The sequence below is a fragment of the Triturus cristatus genome, chromosome 3_1 (assembly GCF_964204655.1).
Source record: "Triturus cristatus chromosome 3_1, aTriCri1.1, whole genome shotgun sequence".
Taxonomy (NCBI): domain Eukaryota; kingdom Metazoa; phylum Chordata; class Amphibia; order Caudata; family Salamandridae; genus Triturus; species Triturus cristatus.
The window spans coordinates 18730295-18755734 of NC_140583.1; the positions used below are offsets into that span (position 1 = coordinate 18730295).

Here is a 25440-nt window from a genome sequence, read left to right on the forward strand (position 1 = left end):
TAATGGAGGGTGAGGGGGAAACTGTCAGGGTGGTAGAAGCCGTCCTTTCACTGACCTGTGGGTCCCGGAGCGCGGGCCTCGGCCTGTGCGTCCATGCTGACCGCAACGATGACGGATGGTAGTGGCCTCCAGTACGGGGCTCCTGAACGCGGGACCGACCCACGTCTGGACGCCACGGACGCTGGCACAGGCTTCACCCGGTGCACACCGCAGTGGTGCCTGGTGAGGGTTGGACTCGGACGCCTGTGTGGGCATCGGCAGTGCCATGGCAGAGGTTTAGAGCAGCTCATGTCCGCCATGGCAGAGGTTTAGAGCAGCTCATGTCCGCCATGGCAGAGGTTTAGAGCAGCTCATGTCCGCCATGGCAGAGGTTTAGAGCAGATGATGCCAGCCTGGTACAGGCTTCTCTCGGTGCCCAGAGCAGTGGTGCCTGGTGAGGGTTGGACCCGGACGGCTGTGTGGGCATCAGCAGTGCCATGGCACAGGTTTAGAGCAGCTCATGGCACAGGTTTAGAGCAGAATGTATAATCAGGTGGTCGAACTTGAATTCCGTGTGCACTATGACGTATAATGCATTACACACTAGACCAGACCGCCAGCCTCCTCACGCTGGGCTCCTGAGTCAGAGTTTTTATGCCTCATTCATCACGAAGTTCATTGACATTGATTGACATTCCAAGCTGCATAAACGGGCTTCTGTACATACGTCAGAGTGATGAGACGGCGCAGGTCTTGTGCACGGGCCATCTGCATGAACTCATTCTGTGATAGACCCAGAATGGGCAAACCCCTTCGAGGCATCTGTCCTCAAGTCCCTTCTTCAGGGGCGATTCTGTGAAAGAAACTTAGTGCCAATATCGGCAACAGTTATCACAACACACATAAGTACATAAATAAAACGCACGACACTGAATGTAAGTGGAGAAATATTGCTGCAGGTTTATTAGCATAAGCAATATGCAAACATGGTGGGTTATCTTACGGGCGATCCCAGGGCAGGCCAGCCCCTATGCCGCCTGCCCGTCTGATAAGCCTAGAGTCACCATGGCAACGCCAATTGGTGTATACCTAATGTTGGGAGGGTCCCCCCCTCCCACCTGTGGACCACCAGTCCACTTGCTACACACGCCCCCCCCGTGATGGGTGGGCGGAGCATACATGGCAGCCCCCGGTTGCTCAGACCCACAACCGCCTGTCGGATAGCGGGGCGCCGTCGGTCTTCCAGTGGACACGCTAAACATCCCTGGGTATCCTGGCTTAGCACCACACGGTGCTGCTGCATGCTATACCCCTTGGTATGTGCAGACCCTGGATCGCCCTGTAACTCCTCCACAGCCTTGGGAGTGGCCACCGTCACTACCAGGGCCCCCCACCAAGGTAGACCTATTTCCTTACAACCTGCTGCAGCCAAAGCTTCCCCTAGGTCCAGTAGGAAAAGAACCGTGCCTAAACTAGAGAGGTGCACCCCATCTCCCTCCCGGCACCCTGTGGACTTGGCGTGTATAAGACCATGCCTGATGAAGCCCAAACCTCTATGCTCTGCGCAACTTCGCATGGCTCCAGGTAGACCTTTTTACCTACAGCAACTGATACCGGGCTTCTCCCAGGTCCAGCCAAGACAATCTACGCCCAACCGGACCGGCGGGCGGCATGCCCCTCAGGACAGGTGCCCTCATCCTTTCTAACTCCCCCGTGGATTTTGACTGAAATGACCGTAAACCTATAACTAGGCGTTGGTCCAATGTAGCCTTTGAATGGCTGAAGAACAATCCCCTTGACAAGACACTCCTGCCTGGCAGTGCCAATGCGGGAGGGGTAAGAGTTGACAAGCCCGCTTTACCTCCCCCTTCACTCAGTTGGAGTATGTCCATCGCATTCCATCAGTCACCACCAAATGAGAAGCCTTGCCCTCCCAAACTTTTGCTAGTATACCAGGGAGAGACAGGACTGAGTGACCACAGAGGAGGACCAACGTGTAAAATTCTTCACTATCTTGGATACTGGGTAAGCCAATTGTTCTCCTGCTAATTGGTAGCCTAAAAGCATTACCCCGGGGTTTCCCTCAATCATGTGGACCATATCGCCCCCGAGGAAGGCCACTTCCACAACCTGCATAGCTGCCAGCCAGTGCTGAAGGGCAGGATACGTTACCCGGTACGAGCGGACAAGAGGGCGAGGAGGGGGCGGAGACAGAATATGTACCCCCTTGGCTCCTCCCCGCCGGAAGCAGCTATCTGCTGGGGTCTCCCTTGGTCCATCCCAGGGACACGACCTCCCACCCCTGTGCCTTCCTGTGGCACTAAGGCGGCTGCCCTCAAAGGGGCGGGCCGCTGCGCAACCCCCCCCCCGGGCAGCCTTACAGAGCAGTGCCCGAGGGCGGATCTCGGACTCTGGTCTCCAAAGGCACTGATTGCCAACATAGAGAAGCCCAGCTCTGTGCATCCCAGGCCTCGGCGGGGAGCTGGCCTTTCATGCGCGTCCTCTCAAACCTGCCGGACAGGGCAGAGATGGTGGAAAGAAAGACCCTGTGAGAAGATGGCCTGGCATATGCTGATCACTAGTTATAGTGGCCACCTTGCACCAGTCCAATTCGACTCTTGGTAGATAGGTTTAAGACAACCTTTTAAAGAAAGCTATCCTAGTGGTAGCTGTGGAGAGCAGCCTTCAGGCTAAGTCTCTGAGGAATGTAAAGCAGCTTGTTTTACCTTATAATCTCTTGAATTACCAAATGAAAGGACACCACTCGGGTGTATATATATCAAATATATATGTATTTATTCTTAGATACACTCTACTAATCTCTTTATGAGATTAGAAGCCAGGTACACATTCAAATGTCAACACTTCTCAATAAATTAAGCACAAATATGGCTGTAGCCCTAGGGGCGTACCAGACCATATACAGAAAATGCAAAATGACAAAGCCTAGGGCCTTGGGAATCGCTGGGGCTTCACTTCAGCAGTGTTAGCAGGTAAGTAACAAGCCCACGGGAGACGCGTGCAGTGTCTAAACACAGCCGCGGGTTTCCTATTGGTTTCAATGGCGTAAGTCGCGGTTTGTATTTTAAAGTTTTAGGGCACTTCGGAGAAGTCAACAAGCAAGCCACTTACAGGGTAAGTATTTCGAGGGCCAACACACACTTGGGCACCGGAGTGCATGAGTTACCTCACCCAGGGAAGCCGGGTGCATAGGTGTCTTTTGGTGTCGGGTCGCGATGCTGTTTTCAATGGAGACCAAAGAAGACTTGCTGCTTGAGACGACTGAAGAGGTGTCCGCTGGAATCCGAAGATGGATTGAAGTTGAAGAGGACCTGAAAATTGAGGGGACAGTGTTCAAAGTCACTTGCCAGTGACCGGTGGCCAGCAGGATGGATGACCACAGATGTCGCGTCGTTTCAGGTCATCGATGGTGATTTGTCTCTTCGCTCACGAGGTCCAGGAAGGATTGAAGATGACCAGCAGCTGGATTCGGAGTGTCAGCTGATGACGGTGTCGGCAACCGGATTGGCGCCAACAAGCCTTGGCAACTGCAAGTCTCATGTGGACTGAAGATAGTAGGTGATGCAGACCAGCAAGGTCTGATGGATTTACCCAGCGAGGGTAAGTGAGGGCAGGCCCGGAGCAACCAGGAGAGCCCTTGAAGTTGATGAGAAAGTCTTCGGGTGAGTCACTAGCCAACGGGCAAGCAACCTCAAAGACGCCTTTGCAGGAAAAGTTCCACAGGAGCCCATGGTCACTCGCGACTGGGTAGGCTGCTGATTTTCGGAACCAGACCTGCTAGTGACTTGGACTGCAGATGGTCCAAAGTACAAGTTCGTAGAACGTTGTTTAGGGTTTGCACTCGAAATCAGCGCACGGTTCCCTGGTATTGCTGTTCCTCGTCACTCGTGAGGTCGAGATGCCACAGCTTTGCTGGGGGCTCAAAATGGCCGTTGAGAGGTCCGGAAATCCGCTTCAGGGGACGCAGGGACTTCGGACTCTGGCGGGAGCGGTAAAGTTTGCAACCGTTGTTTGAAGTTATAGGTGCCTGCCAAGCAGGGGAGTCACTCCTTGACTCCAAGGGAGATTCTTCAGTCTTCCAGAGATAGTGGAACGTTGAAGGGCCAGGATTCTTCTTTGTAGAGCATCGTCCAGGTGTAATCTGAATTGCATTGGCAATGCTTGGTATCTTATAGTGAAGATATGGGAGGGACTAGCTCTATGACCACTCCACTATGAGGGTCAGGGTAGTGGGTGGTTACACCCACTTCCCTTTGTCCAGTTTCATGCCAGAGCAGGGGCAGGTAGCCCCTGAACCGGTTTGAGCTGGCATATGGACAGAGGAGCCTACTGCTCCCCCAGTGCAGGACTTCAAAGCACTCTAAGAGTGCACCCACCCAGCTCCAATACACTAAATCCTGTCTGGGAGGTGGTGACACCTCCCTGTGACAGGAAACCCTTTGTTGGGCCTCCTCCACTGCGAGTTTCGGTCAGCAGCAGGAGGGCAGCCCGGTGTCTGTGCTGGTGGCATCCATTTTGTGATGCCAGGGCTCTAGAAGATTTCTACCGTTTAGTACAGTGGGTACATGTCGTCCCCTCTAGAAGGGTGGGATCATACTCCCACACCAGTTACTGGTGTGGGGGTAGGATTCCAAGTTGTTTGACACCAAACACGACATGTTTTAATGCATGCATTCCAAAGTTAGCATTTACCACGAGGTTATAATGCACTTAAGAGTATATGGTTTAACCGCATCCACAAACAGCAGCAGAGAATAGACTCTGCCAGCTGCAGAGGGGTCCTGCTCATGTAGAAGCACCCCCTCACATAGTAAACCAAGCACCCTGCCCTCCGCATTGATAGGGCCTGCTATAGGGGTGGCTGATAGGTTTATATGTGTGTGTATGTTGAGATATAGGAACCTATACTTCAGTGAGGAGTGCTAACACTACCTCACACAGGCTGCAGTAGCAGGCCTGTGGTGGCAGATTGAGAATGCTTCCCAGGGGTGGCATAATACATGCTGCAGCCCCTGGTAGGCCTGTGGAGTACCAATGCCCTAGGTACCTAAGGTACCATATACTAGGGGCTCATAAGGTACCACAGTATCCAATCACTAGTGCATCTAATATGCACACCAAGTTGTTTAGAGAGATCAGTGAGACTGGGGCCCTGATTAGCAGAGATCCAGCCAGACTATAGCCAGAAACCAGTGTATACATCAGAAAAAAAGTGGGGGCAACATAAGTCCAGATCCTACTCTCCTACAGACCCCGCCAAAGCTCTCGATCCTTTGATCTATGGGGTGAAGTAGAGATGCGCAAGGCGTCGATCCTACAAGCATACCGGACAAGACCAGCGTGTCAGTGCAAATAACCCCACAGTGCCCTAACCGCTCTGCATGAGCCCCACTCCCCCCGTTTATGAGGCTTAACTTACGTTCAGCACCAGAAGACACGAAAAAACACCAACACCAACGGTAACGCCCGCGGTCACCAAACACGTCACTTCTACTTACCAATTACAAAGCGAATCCACAGCTTAAAGGCGACCTGGTAATGCAACGCGGTGAGCTGTGAACATGAACATACCGCTGTGTGCCAGCTACTCTCCCCATGATTGTTGGTAAACCAGTGTGACGTGGAGACTAGTCAACCCTCTTACTAGAACCAGGCCAGCCTGTCGTGAGGACCACTCTCCCCATGATTGTTCGTAAACCAGTGTGACGTAGAGACTAGTCAACCCTCTTACTAGAGCCAGCCTGTCGTGAGGACCGCTCTCCCCATGATTGTGGATAAACCAGTGTGACGTAGAGACTAGTCAACCCTCTTAGTAGAAACAGCCTGTCGTGAGGACCGCTCTCCGTCGATCAATCCTTCCCCGCAATTCAACAAGGAATCTGTAACCACAATGAAATCTATATAATGTCCCATACTCCGTCCCCGATGCTATATACTGTCCCATACACCGTCCCCGATGCTATACACTGTCCCATACACCGTCCCCGATGCTACATACTGTCCCATACACCATCCCCGATGCTACATACTGTCCCATACACCGCCCTGATGCTATATACTGTCCCATACACCATCCCCGACGTTATATACTGTCCCATACACCGTCCCCGACGTTATATACTGTCCCATACACCGTCCCCGACGTTATATACTGTCCCATACACAGCCCTGATGCTATATACTGTCCCATACACTGTCACCGATGCTATGTACTGTCCCATGCACTGTCCCCAATGCTATGTACTGTCCCATACACCGTCCCCAATGCTATGTACTGTTGCATACACAGTCCCGATGCTATATACTGTCCCATACACTGCCCTGATGCTATATACTGTCCGATACACCGTACCGATGCTATATACTGTCCCATACGCAGCCCTGACGCTATATACTGTCCTATACACCATCCCCATTGCTATATACTGTCCCATACAACATCCCATTTCCCTCGTAACCTTCATCTACGTACCTTGTAATGTAACTATCACTGCTCCAACGATCACATCCAAAGATGCTTGTACCAGCGCCAACGCTAACCCGGTCTATTTCAAATCCTGAAATGTGTACCATCAATAGCAATGAAGGACTCTTCCCGACCATACTATTATGATCCCACGGCGTGTGCCATGTTTAATGTGATATTGATCGTTCCCCATCACTGAAACTCAGTGCTTGAGTGGACACTGACTCTGTGTCTGAAACTCAAGAAGACTGACGGGTCTGTGTGTATTCCTCACCTCAGCAGTCCACAACAGTAAACGGAAAAGCCAGCCATGCAATGGACACCAGCTACAGTGATGCCTCAGTGCCACAAAGAACAAAAGTGTGCCACCATTAGTGTTGACACTTTCATTCCATGGGCTCTGTGATGATACCACTCCTAGTTTTTCTACCCTGTGTTTTTGGTTTAAGAATAATCTTCAATGTCTGTGTATTTGAAGAACATAACAAAGTATGGAGGGAATTGTATATAGATAGTGTATGCATGCAAAGAACCTTGGAAAGGCTGTGGCCTCACTCCAGATTTATAAAAAGCAATTCATGTCCATTTTGTCATTGAGACCTTTAGGATATAATGCATCCAAGCGTTTGATCCAGTTGACCTCTTTGTAAAATTGTTCTAGTCCAGTCTCTGCCTGTTTTCTTTAGTTTTATCTCAATCTCTTGAAAGCGTAGTGGGGAAATCGTATGTTGTGCTTCATGCCAATGCACGGCCAAGCTTGAAGTTTGATTTTGTGTTCTTTTATACGTGTCTGTATTTTTCTTTTGGTCTTGCCAATGTACATCAAGCTGCAGGGGCACTTGTTACTGTAGATCATGTTATTTGAGTTAAAGTCTGTGTGTAACAATTTTATTGCTTCACCCGTTCTGGGATGGTTTCGGTTAGGATCCGTAATCACATTATTACCGCGTGTACAGCTGAAACATTGTTTTTACCTTCAGGATATGTTTTTGCTTTACTATCTGGTTTTGAGAGCAGTTCTTTAAGATTTTTTGATCTCATGTATGCATACAAAGGTTTCTCCCTGAAAATTGTCATTGAAATCTGGTTCGTTCTGTAACGGTTCCCACCTTGTGTTGATGATCTTTTTGATGGCCAAGGACCCAGTTGAATTTCATGATATGAAAACTTGTTGATTCTCTTTGGGTTTTGTTCATTCCAACAGTAAGTTGTTTCTATCCATCCTACGAGCTCGGTGTGCTGAATCCTCCAATGTTTCCTCTGGATATCCCCTGCTTCTGTATTTATGTCTTTGTTGGAATGTGCTTTGTTCACAGATCTTAAGAATCAAGAGGATTTGTTCGGACCTTAAGAATTGTGAAAATGGTAAATTTTGTATCAAATTTCTAGGGTGAAAACCCATGTATAGTAATGCATTGTTTTTGTCAGTAGGTTTCGTAAAAATCTGTATTTGCAATGCAATTTCTGCTTTGGTTACCAACACGCTCAATAAAGCAATTTTTGCTTTCATCAATGTTTTGGGTGAACTTGATTCCTGGGTTGTATGTATTCAGTTGTTGAATCTTGTCCTCCTGACTATTTTGAGTGTCCATCCAAATCAAAAATATGTTCTCAATGAATCTGCAATAAAGTGCTGTCTTGGCTTTCCATTCCTGATCCTGGAAATTGTAGTAGTCTTCAAACTTTGCCCTGAAAATATTGGCGTGTGCCAGTGCCCTAGAAAAGCCCACTGATGTTCCAGTCCATTGTAAATAAAAGTTGTCCAGCCATTCAAAATAACTATGATGGAGACACAATATTGTGTGATGCTAAGCACTGAAGTTTGAAGGGGAATCACAGCGGTTAAGGTGAGGTCGACAAGCAGCAGGAAGCAAAAACATCCTTAGATATAGGTGAGCTTTCAGGGTCTAGAAGCAGGACTGCCCCTAAAACCTCCGCCCCTAACCTGGCTGGTCTCGACCCTCAGCCGCTCATGCCCCCTGCACTCCCCCTTTTACAATATAATGCCCCAGTCATGAGCCCGGGCCACAAGAAGGTTCCTGAGTCCACAGTACCGGTCCAGTAGTGCCAGAGGTACTTGTACCGCAGCCTATACCGGGCTTCCCACAGTGGGTAGGATTACAAAGACACTGAGGGCAGTCTGGGGACCAGAGCGCCTCGAAGGGCTCTAAAGTGACACACATTCTGGCCCACGGAGACTGACCCAGCGTGCCACCACCCTCTGCAGGTTGCGGCTAACTAGCAAGGCGAGGGCGCTCCAACGAAACTGCAACAGCTTTCCAAGCAGAACAGGCCTGAGAGGCTGACACCAGTCCAGCCAGCCCATGACACATCTCACCTTCTATACAGAAAACAAAACCAGCAAAAGACGACCGACTGACAAACCACGCATCCTAGCGAATGAGGCGGGCCCTTAAAAGCACCTCGGAGAGTTAAAAAGGCAAACTGAGCTGAACCAGCAGAAAGGATGAAGGCAGGACAATGTCCAAGCAAGCCCTTCAGAAGACTTCCTGGACTTCACCAGACCTCCTCCCAGGGTCACAACCTGGGAAACAACCGTTGTCCCTCCCTCGCACCCTTTGTAAAATCGGGATGACCCTGAAGCTAATCCGAGCCACCCCTCAGTTCTTTCCCCACTTCACCAGAAAGACAAACCACTGGTTCAGAAACCTCTTCTAACTGCACTGGACCCACGTCAACATTCCCGTCCCTCGTGCCAGGAGGCTGCTGGACCCAGACCACGTCGCCCATCCGGACATGCCGCCTCCTATCTGCTTGAGACCCGCCTTGTTTCTCTGAAGACTGCCCCCCCGTTCTTCAGAGGATGGCCCTGCTGCTTGACACCTGCATCGCTGAAGGAGACCTGGCGCATCTTCTTGTTCCCAGGAAGACCTCAGGGGCTCCAAGGGTCTGTGGCTGACCTCCTGCTTTGAGCTACAGGAACAGAACACATTCCAGAGGCCTCCCCGCAGCTGCCCTGCTGCAACTGGCCCTAACTGGACCTGCCGGAGCCCTGCTGACCTCTACTGGATTAATTTTTGATTGCCCCAAGATGTTCCTCCCCAGGTCCTGAATCATCGTTTCTACTAATTGGATTTTTGTTATTTTGGTCTCCATTATTCAATTTTATTCAAATTTTCTCAAATGTTGTGGTATCTCTCCTATGTTCCGTTTTTTACTTTATTACTATGTGTGTGCTATATAAGTACTTAACACAGTGCCTCCAAGTTCAGGCTGGCTGCATTTGTGCCGAGCTACCAGAGGGTTATGTACGGGTTAATTTGGTGGCGTTTGTGGTTCACCCAGGCAGGGGTTGTGGCCGTTGCTTGAGAGATTTTTACCCCCACAGCCCTCAGTCAAAAAACAAATTCGTACAAATGCTGTAGTTGTTGAAATATAAGCCTGTATCTGTAATGTAGACTCTGATCTCCTGCGTTGTGGGCCGTCCTTCCAACCTCTGCAGAGTCTGGCCCTGTCGTTTGAACCCCGGTACCAGGAGGGAGGGGGGGGGGGCGAGGAGCCGGAGGGGACCTGTTTCCAGTGGTTGTAGCTGGTTGTGGTAGATTCTGGTCGCCTATATTTATTTTTAGTTTGTGCATTTGAAAGGCACGCCTGATGGGGAGAGCCTCGTGAACAGATGAACAGACCAGGGCAGTAGGTGGTCTGTGAGGGCTGGGTGAAATAACCAGGTGTTTAGACCTTAAGTCTGGGTCGTCCCAAAGGTGTGGAGGACGGGGGGCACCCGGTAGGACCGATCTTCACCACCGGTGCTTAACGTGATGTAACATTTCTGGCCCTTCTCCACTCACACTAGGTCTGAAGGAAGCATACACTTAATCTATTGACGTCACCTGCAGCAAAGAGGCTATTTCATGCCCCCCTCCCCCTCCCCGTCTCCTCCAGGGCACAAGTCCCATAAAAAACAAGTAAGGGGACTAACCAAGTTGGGCAGTGCGCAAGTGACGTCATGGCATCACAGTGCGTCACATCATAGGAAATGGCATCGCAATGCATGAACTCTCAGGAAGTGACATCACAAGAAGTGACATCAGATCTTAAGACCTCATAAGTAGGTCTATCATGAGTACATTTGAACGCATTACGATATTTAACAAATTAAACTTTGCATCTGGGTTGAGCCAAAAAAGTGACGCAGTAAAATCTGGGCCTCAATTTATGCATTTATTTTTAAGACTCTGCCATAAAGAAATTGGCAACGAGAAGAAACGTGGCAGTAAATCTCTTTTGCTTAATTGGTAGCCCTGTCTGTAGTCTGTATTTTAAAATACCTTATGGGGTTAAGACACCTGCTGCAGAGATCTTTGTGCGCCAAAGAAATCTCGGAAAATAATGATAATGGTACCATAACTCTGGAGGATAACATGTTTGCTGGAGAGATCTGAGTCTTGCCAGGTCTCAGCTTTGAATCAAAGTAGCTTAGAGGGTTAATGTGTCTCCTGCAAAGCACATTATGGAACACGCAGAGGACGGTTTTTTATTTTATGTAAATTGTTAAGTGGGTTACTGCTTTTAACATCCTTTTTGTTACTTTCAGTTCATACATTGTAATCCTTCTGATGTTGCACAGCGAGCTATGAAAGACACGTGACTCCTACACCTTGTAATCCTCGCTGTCTCATGTAACACTTCCTGTGAATTGATTTACGCTCTTACATGATTTATTGTCAATATATAATGCTTGTGTTACCGTACAGCGCTCTGACACCCTGTGTTGGACTCGGCCCTTCTGGCAGGTTCACCCCTAAACTTTTTGTTTTTTATTGGTGACTTGGTTTAGTGATTTTATTGACTTCTGCGCACTTTACCGCTGTGTCCCAGGGTAAAGTGCGTGCGTGTAGTGAGGTTGGCCTGCCCTCCCATAGGAATGCATGGGGGAATGTATGTGTCCCTGGTAGTTCCTGATGCGTGGGGTGTGCAGGCCTGTGTTTGGTATGTGCGGACTCGTGTGAGTGAATGCTGCGCGTTGATGTGTGCGGTGTGCATGTACCTAGTGTGGAAGTGCCACTTCTAGAAGTGGGCACTTCGGTGTGCAGTATGAAATGTGTGGCTTGTCTGGCGATTGGCTGGTGGAGGTCATGTGACGGGCTAGGGATTCCCCAGAGTCAGGAGAAGTCACCCGGTGGTGAATGGGGTGATCAGCAGCCAGATGGGCGGGAGGAGTACACCTGGGACCTGAATAGGGCTGGGCTTTCCCCACACAATGCTGGCTCCGCCCCCTGTGGTGCGACTGATGACCCTAGCCCTGCCAGTGAATAGGGAGAGGGGCTGAGCAAAACAAAGTGCTCAGGAACCAGTTGCATCTGGTTCGCCCCTCCCCTGCACCTTGAGACAAGGTAACATATGTATAAAAAGGGGCTGTGACCCCATGAATGTTCTGTGCTCTGCTGTTCCTAACTATGGGAGCCTGCAGCTGCTGCTGGGCGCCAGGAGAGACCGCCACTGGGGACTGCCTCCCTGCTGGAGGGCCCTGTGAGCTGGCCCCTGGGCCCAGTCTTTGCCCCCCTGCATCTAAAGACTTTGCCTGGACCTTGCCTTCAAGCGCCTGGGAAGCACTATATCTTTATCTGCTGAAGAGGCGCATTGTTTCCCTGAGAAGCGCTCTTACTTTTAGTTCTGAAAAACGCTTCACTGTCCCAAGGAGCAGCGCGTCTAAACTTCGGTGGCAGCCCGGACTACGATCCTTTCGAAAAGGGAATCCCCAGCATGGAGATTCCCTCGTAACTCTAATCATTACGGAGCGGGTGCCTACCCCGCCTTTGCGTGCCTCTGGGAAGCGGGAGCCTACCCCGCATTTTTATATCCATGGGTGAGCGGGTGCCCACCCCGTGTTTATGTGCTTTAAAGCGGGTGCCCACCCCGCATTGTGGCGCTCGTTGGCGGGTGCCCACCCCACTTATTTAATTATTTTTCAACGCGGGTGCCCACCCCGCTTTACACCTAGCGAAAATGCGGGTGCCCACCCCGCTGTGGTATATCTAAAAACGGGAGCCTGCCCTGTATTTCTCGCCACGGAAAACTCACCGCTGCGGCCCGGAAGCCGCCTGACTGGGGGCGGGGCCTCGCGACGGAAGTAGGAAGCCGCCCGGTAGCCTCGCGGTCTCCATTCCCGCCCCCTCCACTCCTGGGTCCGAGAGGAGAACGGCATGAGAGGGGAGAGGCCGGTGTCTCCCCCCGGGGCTCCCGAGAGGGAGGAGAGCCCCTTTGTGCAGCGGAGCAACAGAGAAGGAGCGGACGGGAGCCTACCCTGCGCTCCTGTGGCGAAGAGGAGAAAAGAGAGCGAGTCAGCGCGACGCTGCTGCCTCGCCGGAGTGCCGGCCGCCACCAAGCAGCGAGACGCCACCGCGGGAGACCAAAGGGAGCACCCTGAGTACAGGTGAGGCGCCCTGTTGTGTACAAAGTCCCCGTGTGGCTGGGGGTATTTCCCGGCGTCCCCAGCCTGTTGAGTGCCAGTGAAGGCACAGTGTAGTTCTGCCTTAAGGGCGGCCCCGGATGGCAGCGGGCCGCTCCAACCCCGGGGGCATGTTTTGAGTAAAAGCACGTCCTGTGCTCCAGTGGGGGCATTCTCAGTCAAGAGTCCAGAGGGACTCCAACGAAGGGGGCATATTGTTTTAGAGCGCTAGTGCGCTCCAACGTGGGGCCTATTTGTGGAAAGGGCCATTGAGAGCCCAGGACACCCCTCCCTCTTTAACATGCCAGCCTCCACAGCTGCCCAGCACTTAGTGGGCAGCAGCAACGTTTAGGTTGTGCCCCTGTGCTTTGGCTTGCGCAGTCCAGCCCTGACTTTGGACAAAGGGCGTTTGAGCCCCTGAGAGGCCAAGTTGGCCTGGGGACAGTTTCCCTGTGTTGTGCCCTCACCTAGGGTACCTGGTGATTGTTACATATGTACTTTTGCGCCTGCGCAATGCCTTTATGCTGTTTTCACTCCTGAACTGTGTTTATGCATTGGAGATTGTTTTTCCTAGTATAGATTATACTAGTGTGTTCATGGTTCCCTGCGTGATGTGTACCTAAGGTGGTTAGGGTTGCGTAGGTGGTATTTACCTTTTACCATTTACCTTTTACCAGTGGTTACTGGTTGTGCGCTACATTTTCTAATTGGTGCTACAGTGATTATATGTGCTATGTTCTAAAGTGTTATTCCTACAAAGTGCTAATTCTACAACGTGCTAGTTCTAAAAGTGCTTATTCCTGACAGTGGTCCATGTGGCCCTGTCCCATGTAGATAATTCCCCTGTAAATTCTGCCCGTGCCAGTGGCACATTGTAAAGTGTGTATTTATTATCTAATGTGTTTTGGTATAATACAAAGGCTATTGTCATATAATACCTTGTGTGGAGTTTCCTTTGTGGTGGGCCTTGGGTGTTGTTGCTGGGTGCGCGCGCAAACGGTTTACACATTGCCTCCGGGATAAGCCTGACTGCTCGTGCCAAGCTACCAAGGGGGTGAGCAGGGGTTATCTTTGGCGTGTAACTCCCCAGCCCTGACTTAGAATGGTGGTTTCTGCCTGGCTTTGGCGCAAGCCCTAGCCAACCAGAAATCCCATTTCTAACATTGGTGATCAGCGGTGGGATAGGACTTGCGTTTGCGCTGTACCGCAGCAGCAACTGGCTGCACTACAAACCTCTGCATTTTAGATAATCACATGTTTGGGGATTATTGTTTTGAGTTCCATTATTTCTTCTCCTAAAAAGGTGTCCTTTGTGAATTGTGTACTCCTGTTTTAGCTCAGACACCTAGGTTCCTTGTGTTGAACTTTTCTCGAACGTCCGCCAAAATGGAGCCAGCTTTTAATTTCTGTGGTCTGTTTAGATACAGTATGTTGGAGTTGGTCAGGTTCTGTGAAGAGAGAGACATAGCGGTGGGTGAGTCAGATACCCAGTCCAAACTGAGGGACAACCTGATCCATTGGCAAAAGGATGAATGGGAACGTGAGCGCAGTGAGGAAGATAGGGCCCGGGCTGCACGCCAAGAGGGTGCTGGGTCTGAGGGGAGCCCTGAGGAATCTGAAGAGGAGGAAGAAAGCGACCTGACAGGGACGCCAGTAGATAGCGAAGACCCCATAGATAGGGAGTCCCTTGCTGGGTCCAGTGTCCGGGGCAGCACCCCATCCCTTTTCTCTGTCCCCAGAGGAGTGGGTAGATAGGAGGGAAGAAAGGAAGCATCAGCTGGCCATGGAGAAGCTCAGGTTAGAGCATGCCAAGGAGATGGCGCAGCTGGGTGTGGAGGAGAAAGAGCTTGAGACCGAGAGGGTCTTAGCGCAGGAGAGGATGGCAGAAGCAGAGAGGGCCTTTGCCAGAGAGAAACTAGCTCTGGAGGGTAGTTTGTCCCCTGAGCACAGTTGTAGTTGTCTGGATTCCCCAGGGAGGGTAGAGTCCAGTGGTGGCAGCGATAGAGAGTCCAGTGCAGGACGTTCCATTCCCAGTTCCGAAAGTATGGTACCTTGTTCCCCAGAGGAGGAGTACAGGTTGATGTTCAGGGACAGTAGGAAGCTGTCTCACCAGTCTTGGGAGGACTTTTTGGATGGATGTGATGAGGCACTGACCGATTGGGTGAGGGTTAACCCCGAACATAGTTATTCCGCACTGTATGCTCTGGTTATCAAAGAGCAGATGCTCCGTAGTTATCCTGGGTTGCGCCAACACCTATTGAGGTATAACTCCTTTTGCCCTTGGACCCTGGCAGAGGAAGCAGACCGTTGGGAAAGTGCCCAGGGTTCTGATGAAGTATGGGAGAGTACTTCCAACAGTAGAGGCTCTGGTATCTTCCCGTCCTGTATTGGGGAAGAGGTTCAGAGTAGCCCAGCTAGGTCCCAGAGTAGTGAGAGGGGTGTTGGGGCTCACGACCTATCTCAGTGGAGTAGGAGTGAGTGGGTGACTTCGAGTCCCCAGATGCCCGAAACCCAGTCTCAGAGCCTGGATGGTTTCTTCAGGGAACATTAGGTTGGGGGCCTAGGCTGTCCTGTTAGTCCATTTGAGGAGGATCACCTAGCGTATGGAGAACCTGGAGCGTCTGTAAGTAGAGCTCCAGTGGTTCTGGTGTCTGGCAGTGCCGCTCCAGTAGGGAGGGTACCGAAGTCCAGCGAGAGGGGTGGCATAGGGCTGTGTTCCCCAGTGGAGGAGCCAGTGGGTCAGGGACCAGCCGGGAGGGCTGAGTCTCCTAGAGGTGACCATGGTGACCACACGTCTGTCCTGGGGGATCTTCACGCACTGTCAGGTGGACAGGAGACGGGAGATCTGCGCCAGGCAGCCTGTCACGCAACATATGAGGCCTGTAAGCAGTGTCCTGACCGATGTAGCTGCTAGGGTCACCACTCCAGTTGGGAGGGTGCCGGACTCTGGAAGGGGGTGCAGAGGGAGGAAGTCCTCGCCTCTGACCCCGGTGCAACCTGAGGGGTTAAACCCTAGGTTGGGAGACCAGTTCTCAAGGAGAGGTCCTGAGCTGGTGGGTGAATTATGTTACGAGGTCGCCTCTCAGAGGAAGAGAGGGCGGAACCCTAGAAGAAGAGGTAGGGGGGGGGGAGTTTCTTTTGTGGTGGGCCTTGGGTGTTGTTACTGGGTGCGCGCACAAAACGCTTTACACATCGCCTCCGGGATAAGCCTGACTGCTCGTGCCAAGCTACCAAGGGGGTGAGCAGGGGTTATCTTTGGCGTGTAACTCCCCAGCCCTGACTAGAGTGGTGGTTTCTGCCGGGCTTTGGCGCAAGCCCTAGCCAGCCAGAAATCCCATTTCTAACACCCTGCATTGGGAAGAGCAGCGCTAAAAAGGAGAAAACAAATATGGTGGTATTTAAACTGTTAGTTGTAAATACTAGGACAGACCAACACACCTGACCCTCTTACAGTGCGTGAATATCTCTTATATCTGTGGGGTCCGGCCTCTAGGAAGGGGAGACGTGTTCACCCTGTGAACTGAGTGGGTAAACTCGGTCTACCCGCGTGTACCCTCGACATGTGCCCTGCCCACCACCTCTGTAGCACGTGCCAGCAGACTTCTCATCAGAAGTGGGAGGCGTGGGGAGGGGGGGGGGTCTCAGTTCACTTTAAATGAAGTTAAAGGTGGAAAGGGAACACATGGAAGTGTGTCCTAGATTTCATCTACCCGGGGACGTGTACTAGCTTTAATGAGATCCGGTGTGGGTGGGGGGCAGGGAGGGGTGGGGCTGGGTTGGGTGAATCTACACACACATCGCCATCTCCTCACTGCGCGCGTCTTCTGATCCTTCCCCCAGGAGACTGACTGTGGTCGCCTCTGATTCCTGCTGGGGGTCCAGGGTACGATCCCATCTGCTGCCTTGGTGCTGATTGGCTGGAGATGCCCTTTTCGGTGGGAACGGGGGCGCCTATCCTAGCCTGAGGGGTGCCTCTCCTGCTAATACATGCATTATAAGCACTCGTTGGTTTCGGCCGGGACCCGGAGCAGGGTGTGGCACTGTAGGGCATCCGTCCTGTGCATGGCCTGTCGCCTTTCTCTGCTAGACACGGCTGCTATGATGGCTGTTAGTTCACAAATCTCCAGCTGGTTTGTCAGTGTGTGTGGTTTTTTTCCAAGGTATATGGATTCATTGGGTAAAGTTTCTCAGCAGCAGGTGCACAACCTGCCTGTTCTTTGCAATCTGGGCCCCAGATGCAATGGTGACCTTTGCAGGACCTCGTTATCTGCAGTCCTAGGCCGGAGAAGGGGGTGACGGCAACTACCTAGGGACCCCCAAGAGGTGGCAAGAGGGATGTGTAGGGGGGGTAGGCAGCAGGCACGCTTCATAGCACTAGCAAAGCTTGCCTGTGCCTACTACCCCTCCTGGGATCTAGGCCTCAACCATGACTCTCCCACCATCCACGTCCTGGGCTTTTCCTTCAGTCTGACTCCAGGCGTAGCCATCTTGCAGTCCGCCTCGAGGCCTCGCGCCGGGTGTTTCTTCTACTCTTTTCCCATTAGGTTCCAGGTCAGGGATTGCCTGGGGGTGTTTGGGGCGGGCTTGTGACCTCTCCAGTCTCTGCTTCTTTTCATGGTTTCTTCATGAGCAAGGAGTTGGAGAGTCTGCTGCCATAGGTCGTTGTTACTGATGACGTTTCGCCCTTGGATTTGGAGGATTTTCCTCGGTCGGGTGTTGGAGGTCTGTACTTTGGTGGTCACTGCTGTCCTCCAGGGTTCTGCTCGGTACAGAAGGACTGACTTTACTTTGGTGTTAAAAAGCCTGATCTTGGTTTCATCGTTGGGTCCTTGGAGCTCCAGATCTTCTTTAGCTGAATGAGGTCAGCCCTTGCTTTGCCGATTCTTTTCTTGAGGTCGGCGTCTGTGGTGCCTGCCGGTCCATGACACTGCCCAGGTAGGTGAAGGCCTCCACCCTTTACAGTGCGTCGCCTGCAAGAGCGACTGCAGTTGTGCTGGCCGTGCTGGCCTTCAGGATCATGTTTTCGTCCCCTGTGGATGTTGAGGCCAAGTTGCTCTGATGTGGCGGCCACATTGCTGGTCTTCTCTTCGGGGGGGGGGAGGGGTCCTAGCTACAGGGACGCTTCACAGGACTAGCAACTTTTTGCTGATGTATCACTGTTTTTGACTGGAACTGACTTGGATCCTGCTATCCAGTACCCCAGTCCTATCTGAGTATAAACACAGTGAAAGAGTTAAGGTGGACAGTACTGGATAAACCCTTTATCCCACCAAATATGAGTGACATTTCTAACTTCCTGTTACTAAGGGAACAACGGTGGGTGGAAAGGTTGAAGAGTAGTACAAAGGGACTGAAGGATTGTATCCCTTGGTTCCAATTACATGGAATCGGAAAGAAATGGAGAAATGGGATCACTTCAGAATAGGTACTCTATGGCTTTCCTGTGGATAAATGAACCTCCAGATTCACTAACATATAGGAGGTAAAAGGGTAACCCTCCTGAGGGATATAATAGTATGGGACACTGTATTAAAAATGACATGCTGTTTGGAAGCCTGTATAGTAAAATCCCACTTGGATATACATTTGAGGTGATCTCCTATTAAAACAGACAGTTTAAAAATGGCCGCCAATCGGGTTATCCTCGATACATGGGAGACAGCTTGAGCCCCTCTCTATGTCTATGAATTGTACCGTCTTACGGGAGACGTGTTGACGCAATTGGGGGAAGCGACGTGTTACATACTCCGTAGCTCTTTATATGGAGGCGAACGCTGAAAAACCTGGATCGGCGGAGGACCGTTGCGGGGCCATCGGAGATAGTGTCTCTTTGGAGTAGTGAGTAGATGCTGAATGTAAATAAGAGAGTTTGGGGTGTATTTATAGAGTTGATCTATCTTGCGCATTGACCATTTTTTATTAAGATATCCCACAACTAAACTACATAAAACGGACACAGTGTGGCTAATGCTTTCGGAGCTTATGCTTCAGAGTTAGAAGGGAGCTATGATAAGCGTGTTGATGCAGTAGATAAATGAGAAACATTTAACTGACATTGTTTCCATTTTCCTTTCGTTTTGCTTTCTCCTTCTCTTAATGCATTATTTGACTCCAGAGTGTGACGACCAGAGCACCGCCCCCCAAGGTCCCGGGTTTCGAACAGTACTCGTAAACTCTTGTAAGTAACACGAAGCTACAAGAGTAGTGGTTCAGAAAAGTGACGCGTTTGCTATGGGGTGATGGTCACTGTTATCACTCACCAGACAATATGAGAACGATATAGTCTGGCAGACTTTTGATGAAGAAAGAATAAAGATTATGATGATTTGAATACATGAGCGGATTGGAAGCTCGGTTTTAAATTTACTTCACTTCCAGTGGGGTTTGTGTTCTCACGCGGTGGAGTGATCTTGCCAATAAGGAACCAGGTGTGTGTGCAAAAAAAACTGGGTTGCTGTGAGGTAATGGAGTTGTTTTAATGACACATGGGGGAATTCAAAAATAGGAATGTATAATGATAAAAATGATGAGCACGAGAATGATAGATTTTATTTTTGCTTCTTCTTTCTTTAGAAATATGATTCCTCTTGGAAATTTCCAGAGATAGTGACATTGGGACATTGCCTAACGCACAAAGTAAAAAGGTAATAAACACCCGAACAGGGGTGAAGACCAGAAATTAGGGCCCAACACCCTGACGAATGCCAGAGCGACCTGGTTAGGCGCAAAAAACCTGGCAGAAACATGTTGGTATTTGCAATGGGGATAGAAGGGTCGTTACCTTCCCTTAATACCCCGTATTTTTTGTTTTATCAGGGGCTAACAAAAATTAAAAATTGAGTGTTGACCGCTAGGTAGTTTTAATTATATGTATCTGCACCTCTCTTGGTCCTTCTTCTAAGGGGAAGATTTGTTTTTCCTTTGATTTGTGTTACACTTTTGTGTTTCGTTGCGTCTTTTTTATATTTACTCTACCCTCACCACTACTCTTCATATTTCAAAAAATTTGCGCTCCATCCAGTGTGTTGGTCTGCACCTGAATGTATGATGCGGCCCAATGATGAAACATGACACTGTCAAGTGTGTGAGGGCAGTATCAAGACAATTTTTGTCTTCCCTGGTTTAGTGTTAGGTAGTGTTGTATGTGAGACACACCACCCCACTGAGGGTAGGTGAAGAATGTTGTGTATCTTCCTGTCTCAGGAACAGAACAACCCCTTTTGGTAGTTTTTCTCTGTTGTGTGAGATTTGTACCCTTATCAGTCCCTAGTATATGGTACACCATGTACCCAGCGCATAGGTACCCCAGAAGCCTCCCAGTCGCTGAAGCATGTATTGTGCCACCCCTGAGAGGCCATTCAAAATGACACCACTGGTCTGCTACTGCAGCCTATGTAAGGTAGTGCATGCACCCCTTACTTAGATATAGGTTCCCTATATCTATTCTAAATCACTGCACACATAAAGCTATCAGTCACCCCTATGGCAGGCCTTAACAATCCTGAAGGCAGGGTGCTGGGTTTTGTGTGAGAGGGTGCCCCTGCATGATCAGAGCCCCTCTTCAGCCTTCGGAACCTTTATTCCGGGGTTGTTTGTGATGCAGCCAAACCATATACTCTTAAGTGCATTATAACTTCGCGGTAAATGCTAACTTTGGAATGGCTGCATGGAAACATGTTGTGTTTGCTGTCAACCGCCTTGAAATCATACCTCCCCGCGGGTATGATTCCACCCTCCTAGAGGGACTTACGTGGAACTTCGGTATACCCTGTACCAGCTTTCTCGAACCTGGGCATCACAAAATGGATGCTGCCAGCCACAGACACGAGTCTGCCCTCCTGCTGCTGAGCCGAGCTTGAGCAGAAGAAGGCCTGACAATAGGTTTCCTGTCACGGGAGGTGTGACCACCTCCCAGACAGGCTTTAGTGTATTGGTGCTGGGTGGGTGCACTCGGAGAGTGCCAGAAAGTGTGCACTGGGGGCACATTTGATGTCCTCATGCATAGTCCAGCTCAAACCAGTTGCAGGATCCATTTGCTCCTGCTCTGGCGCAAAACTGGACAAAGGACATGGGTGTAGCCACCCCTCTGTCCTGCCCCTCCCATAGGAGGGTCCCCCAGAGTCAGTCCAACCCCTTCCCTGGGTATAAAGTGGGAAACCTGATTACAGGACTCTGGAATTTACCTGGACTAAACTCTGCAACAGAAACCAAGTACTTCGACGGTCTAAGCTTCGCTGGACGACAGAAGAATCTCCCTTGGAGTAAAGGAGTTTCTCCTGTGCAGCAGCAGACACCTAGACGCATCGGACCGGTTTGCATCTCCCGAGCTCCTGAGGACTCCGAAGATTTCTGCAACACAGGAGATGGGATCCAGAGCATCCCTGAGGTCGATCGGCTCTCTCAGCAATCCTGAGACCAGTATCCCTTGTGGGGACCGTGCAACCCGAACCCTTGTGCACCGTGTACTTTTGCAGCAGCATATGCTTTTTTGCGATCCCGGAGGCTGTGCTTTGGACTAATTGTAGTCCCGACCCGAGCAGCATTTCCACCCACCGGCCTCCACTCCACGAGTGCTCTGTGGGCTTTGTCTGCTTAGTGATTCAGCTTGAGGTCTCTTCGCGATCCCTGGTCCGTTGGCCTGTGGGTTATAGCGAGGGTCACTTTGATTTTCCTTGGGCTTCCCTGGTTGCTCCAGATGTGCCCTGACTCCCCATAGCTTGAAGAATCTCCTGGACCTTGCTGGTCCACACCGTAACCTGTTACCTCTGCCCGTGTGGGTTGCCTTGGCCAAGGCTTGTTGGGGTTCAGTCCGGACACTGACCCCTCAGCATTCGACATCCTTCGTGGGGCAGCTCACCTCCGGACTTTGGTCATTGTCGACGTCTCCTGTTCTATTGATTAAGTATTGTGTGCTTTATGTTCTAATCTCGTATAGGGATTAGTAGAGAGTGTTTAGTAATAAATACATATTTTTTGTAATTCCACTTGTGTGGTTCTCCTCTCATCTGATCTCTCAGGAGGTTATAATCTGGTAAATCAAGCTGCTTTACATTCCTTCGAGACTTAGCCTGAAGGCTGCTCTCCACAGCTACCGCTAGGATAGCTTTCTATAAAGGTTATCTTTGACCTAATCATCAATAAGGGTGGTTTGGACTGGTGCAAGGTGCCCACTTTAATTAGTGGACAGCATATACCAGGCCAGCTTCTCACAATTTGGGTGGATATGAATCCCGTTCTGGCCGGTTCTTTTCTGAAAGCCTAAGACTGGGGGTCACCAAACCAATCTGGGTGAGACCAGCCTTGGCTTTTCATGGGCGAGTCGATGTGAATGGAATAATCGAGGGCTGTCCAGTTTTTGAACATGACTAGTGTAACCTTGTGAAAGCTTTGAGCTGTCCCCACTCTTCAGAGTTTTCATGGTGAGGTGTAGGTAGATCCCTTCCACTCCTGCTCTCTGCGTTACCTGGCGGAGTTCCACATTGAAGGGTCTCGGAGCCTCCGCCCAGGCGATAGCAGGGGCAGGTCGTGCAAGGCCTGATGCGTCCCCCCCCCCCCCAGACACAGACCTTTGCGGCTCCCAGAGACCGAACACAGCTGGATTTCTAAGGTGGGACTGACCGAACCACAAGTAGCCTTCCCGATCATAACCGCATGCTGCCAACTTGAACAAAAATGTCACCATGTGCGGAGTGGGCAGGACCTTGTGTAGAGAAGTACTTCAGAAGCGCCAAAGAAGAGACCCCCTACAATACAGAAGAGATTCCGTAAAGTAGCGGAAAAGTAATCCATGTACAGATTCAAGGCAACCTTTCAATGAGCAATAAATAACTAATAAATGGACACTATCGATCAGAACGAACCAAAGACCTCTGATTATTTATCAAAAATACAAAAATGGGCATTTATTAAGTATTTTAACAACAGAGAACATTGTAATAACCATACACTCCCTTTCGTATCGGTCATACAAACTCACATGCACACGGAAAGCAAGTTTAAAAACCTTGATCGAATGGCGACATTTTGTTCATCCGTGGTAAATTGACAATATATAAAACTGATTCAGTTGAGAGCGGAGTGGCACAAATTCAAATGACTGGTGGTATTCTACGCGCTTTTCGGCACTACAAAGGTGCCTTCGTCAGGAAAAGGACCACAGTTGAGAACAATTGCTGAATTTGTGAATGAAAGGTGTGCTGTCAATAAAGAAGGTTCTTTGTGAATTACTCTGTGAATAAATATACAATAAAAGACATTTGCATTAGAGTAGGTGAAATACATAGAAGTAAAAGTGAAGATGACCCGAGATAAGATTCCAATAATACATGGTGAAATAGGTGAAAAGAAATGAGACTTGTGAAAGCAATATGTGATAGAAGTGAAAAGGAAACAGAATGTGAATCAAAGGAAGCCGGGCAATGTATGCACGTGACCGATGGCGACCCCTATTCACATGTAGCCATCAAACAGCAAATGACCTGTGGGCGACTAGCAATATGCGTTCTTTGTTTACGGTCTAGACCTACTTCAAAAACCGCTTTGTCTCCAATGACTGTCCTAAACGACTGGTCCCCCTAATATCATTCGACAACGGGTGTATTCTAGATCAGCCACCTCTGCCACTATAACCTAAGCATGTGACGAGGGGTCACCATCGGTCACATACATACATTTCCTGGCTTTCTTTGTTTGATTCACACGGTTTCCTTTTCACTTCTATCGCTGTGTTGCTCCTGCCTCTCCCATGCCCCCCTGTGCTTCTTCTGTCCCCTCCCAGTATTGAGTTCCCCCAGTGGTGTTCGCATGCTGGACAGACTCCCTGGCAACCTTTGGCAAAGTCAATGGGTCCCAAAGGTGCGGTCTGTTGGCTTTGCCAATGCTTGTTGTGGTCTTGGCCTTATTTCCATCATAACATCCTTTCTGGGTTTGCTGAACTAGTCTGGGCGCTCTACAGACTGGTTTCTTGATGCAAGGGCTGTGCTGGTTCTGTTAACCCTTCGGGGTCCAGGGGTGAAGGGACTGCCTCCCCGCACAGCCAGATTCCTGGAGCCGCCATGTGTCAGCGGGGAGCGGTTAATCATTGGTCCTGAGGCCCTGAGGCAGTGGTGCCAGCAGCTGCTCTGCCCTATGGATGAACCTGCTGCCAATCACATGGGCCCACCCTGGATGGAGACTCAGTTTAAAAACCTTTATCCTGTACTGCCCTCTATGCCCACATCATGAGTTGATGCCCTCCCCCTGTACCTCACACTGTCCTGGCACTGCCAACACCATGGGCTGGTGCCTGACCCTGGGACCTGCACTGCTCTCTGTGCCCACACCATGGGTTGATGCCCTCCCCCTGTACCTAACTCTGGTCCCTAGATCCTGCACTGCCCTCTCTCTGCCCACACCATGGGCTGGTGCCTGCCCCAGTATCCCACGCTGCCGTCTGTGCCCACACCATGGTTTGATGCCCTCTCCCTGTACCTCGCACTGCTCTCTGACACGCCCCTGGCACCTGCCCTGCTGAGCAGTGGTCTCCAGGGACGGCTGTAGACAAGCCTTTGCATGTTTTCTGCAGCCTCGGGGGAGGGCAGAGCACTCGGTGCCAGGCAGCAGGCATCTTGCAGCTGGGTATGACATGGCCCTGCAGCCTGGCACTGTCCTCTGGGCCCAGGACTGGTACTGGGCGCCCCAATAACCTGCCACCAACTTTACATTCCTGTGAGCGTCACAAACTGGCTCCGCCGGTTTGTAGCACAAAACTTAACAAACCTCTGGGACTGCCGGCAGCTGTGGGTCCGAGTGCAGGCCCTGGGTCCGAGTGGGTGGGTGGGTGGGTGGGTGGATGGATGGATGGATGGCTGGATGGATTTCTAAAGAGCACAGCTACCCCGAGGAGTGTCCCTGCGCTATTCTAGGAAGGAAGAGTGCGAATGGACAGGATTGGGGAGTGAAACCCCATGTTTTTTGCTGCTTTTTGAAAGCCGTTCATTGTTCATCCTCGGCAGCCATGCTGTCCAGGCTCTGGCCCGGGAGAGAGCAGGACCGGCCACCGGTGTTCGCTCCTTTAACCCTACAACTTTGGCGAAATGGCTGAGGGAAGCTGCAGAGGTCTTGGGGATGCCAGACATGGGCAATTCTTTGTTGTCCTTGGATACTGATGGCCATGCTGGGGTGTGCCCCTAGGATGTGACTGACTGTACCTAGAGGGGAGTGCCCACCTCCGCTCTGTGCCCCTTGTATGTGACTGACTGTACCTAGAGGGGAGTTCCCACCTCTGCTCTGTGCCCCTAGGATGTGACTGACTGTACCTAGAGGGGAGTGCCCACCTCCGCTCTGTGCCCCTAGTATGTGACTGACTTTACCTAGAGGGGAGTTCCCACCTCCGCTCTGTGCCCCTAGTATGTGAATGACTTTACCTAGAGGGGAGTTCCCACCTCCGCTCTGTGCCCCTAGGATTTGACTGACTGTACCTAGAGGGAAGTGCCCACCTCTGCTCTGTGCCCCTAGGATGTGACCGACTGTACCTAGAAGGGAGTGCCGGCATTCCCTCTGTGTCCCTAGGATGTGACCGACTGTA

At 50.8% G+C, this 25440-nt stretch overlaps 1 protein-coding gene across 16 annotated transcripts in view; it reads left to right on the plus strand.

Moving 5' to 3' along the window:
- PACSIN3 (protein kinase C and casein kinase substrate in neurons 3) overlaps positions 1–25440 on the plus strand; it is a 339753-nt gene that overhangs the window by 43730 nt on the left and 270583 nt on the right. Inside the window, exon 2 of one of the 16 annotated variants that reach the window (XM_085646628.1) lies at positions 18991–19053. The exons of the other annotated variants lie outside the window; for them this stretch is intronic. The gene's annotated coding sequence lies outside the window, so the exon portion shown is untranslated. The remainder of the gene's footprint in view (positions 1–18990; positions 19054–25440) is intronic. 16 annotated transcript variants of the gene reach the window in all.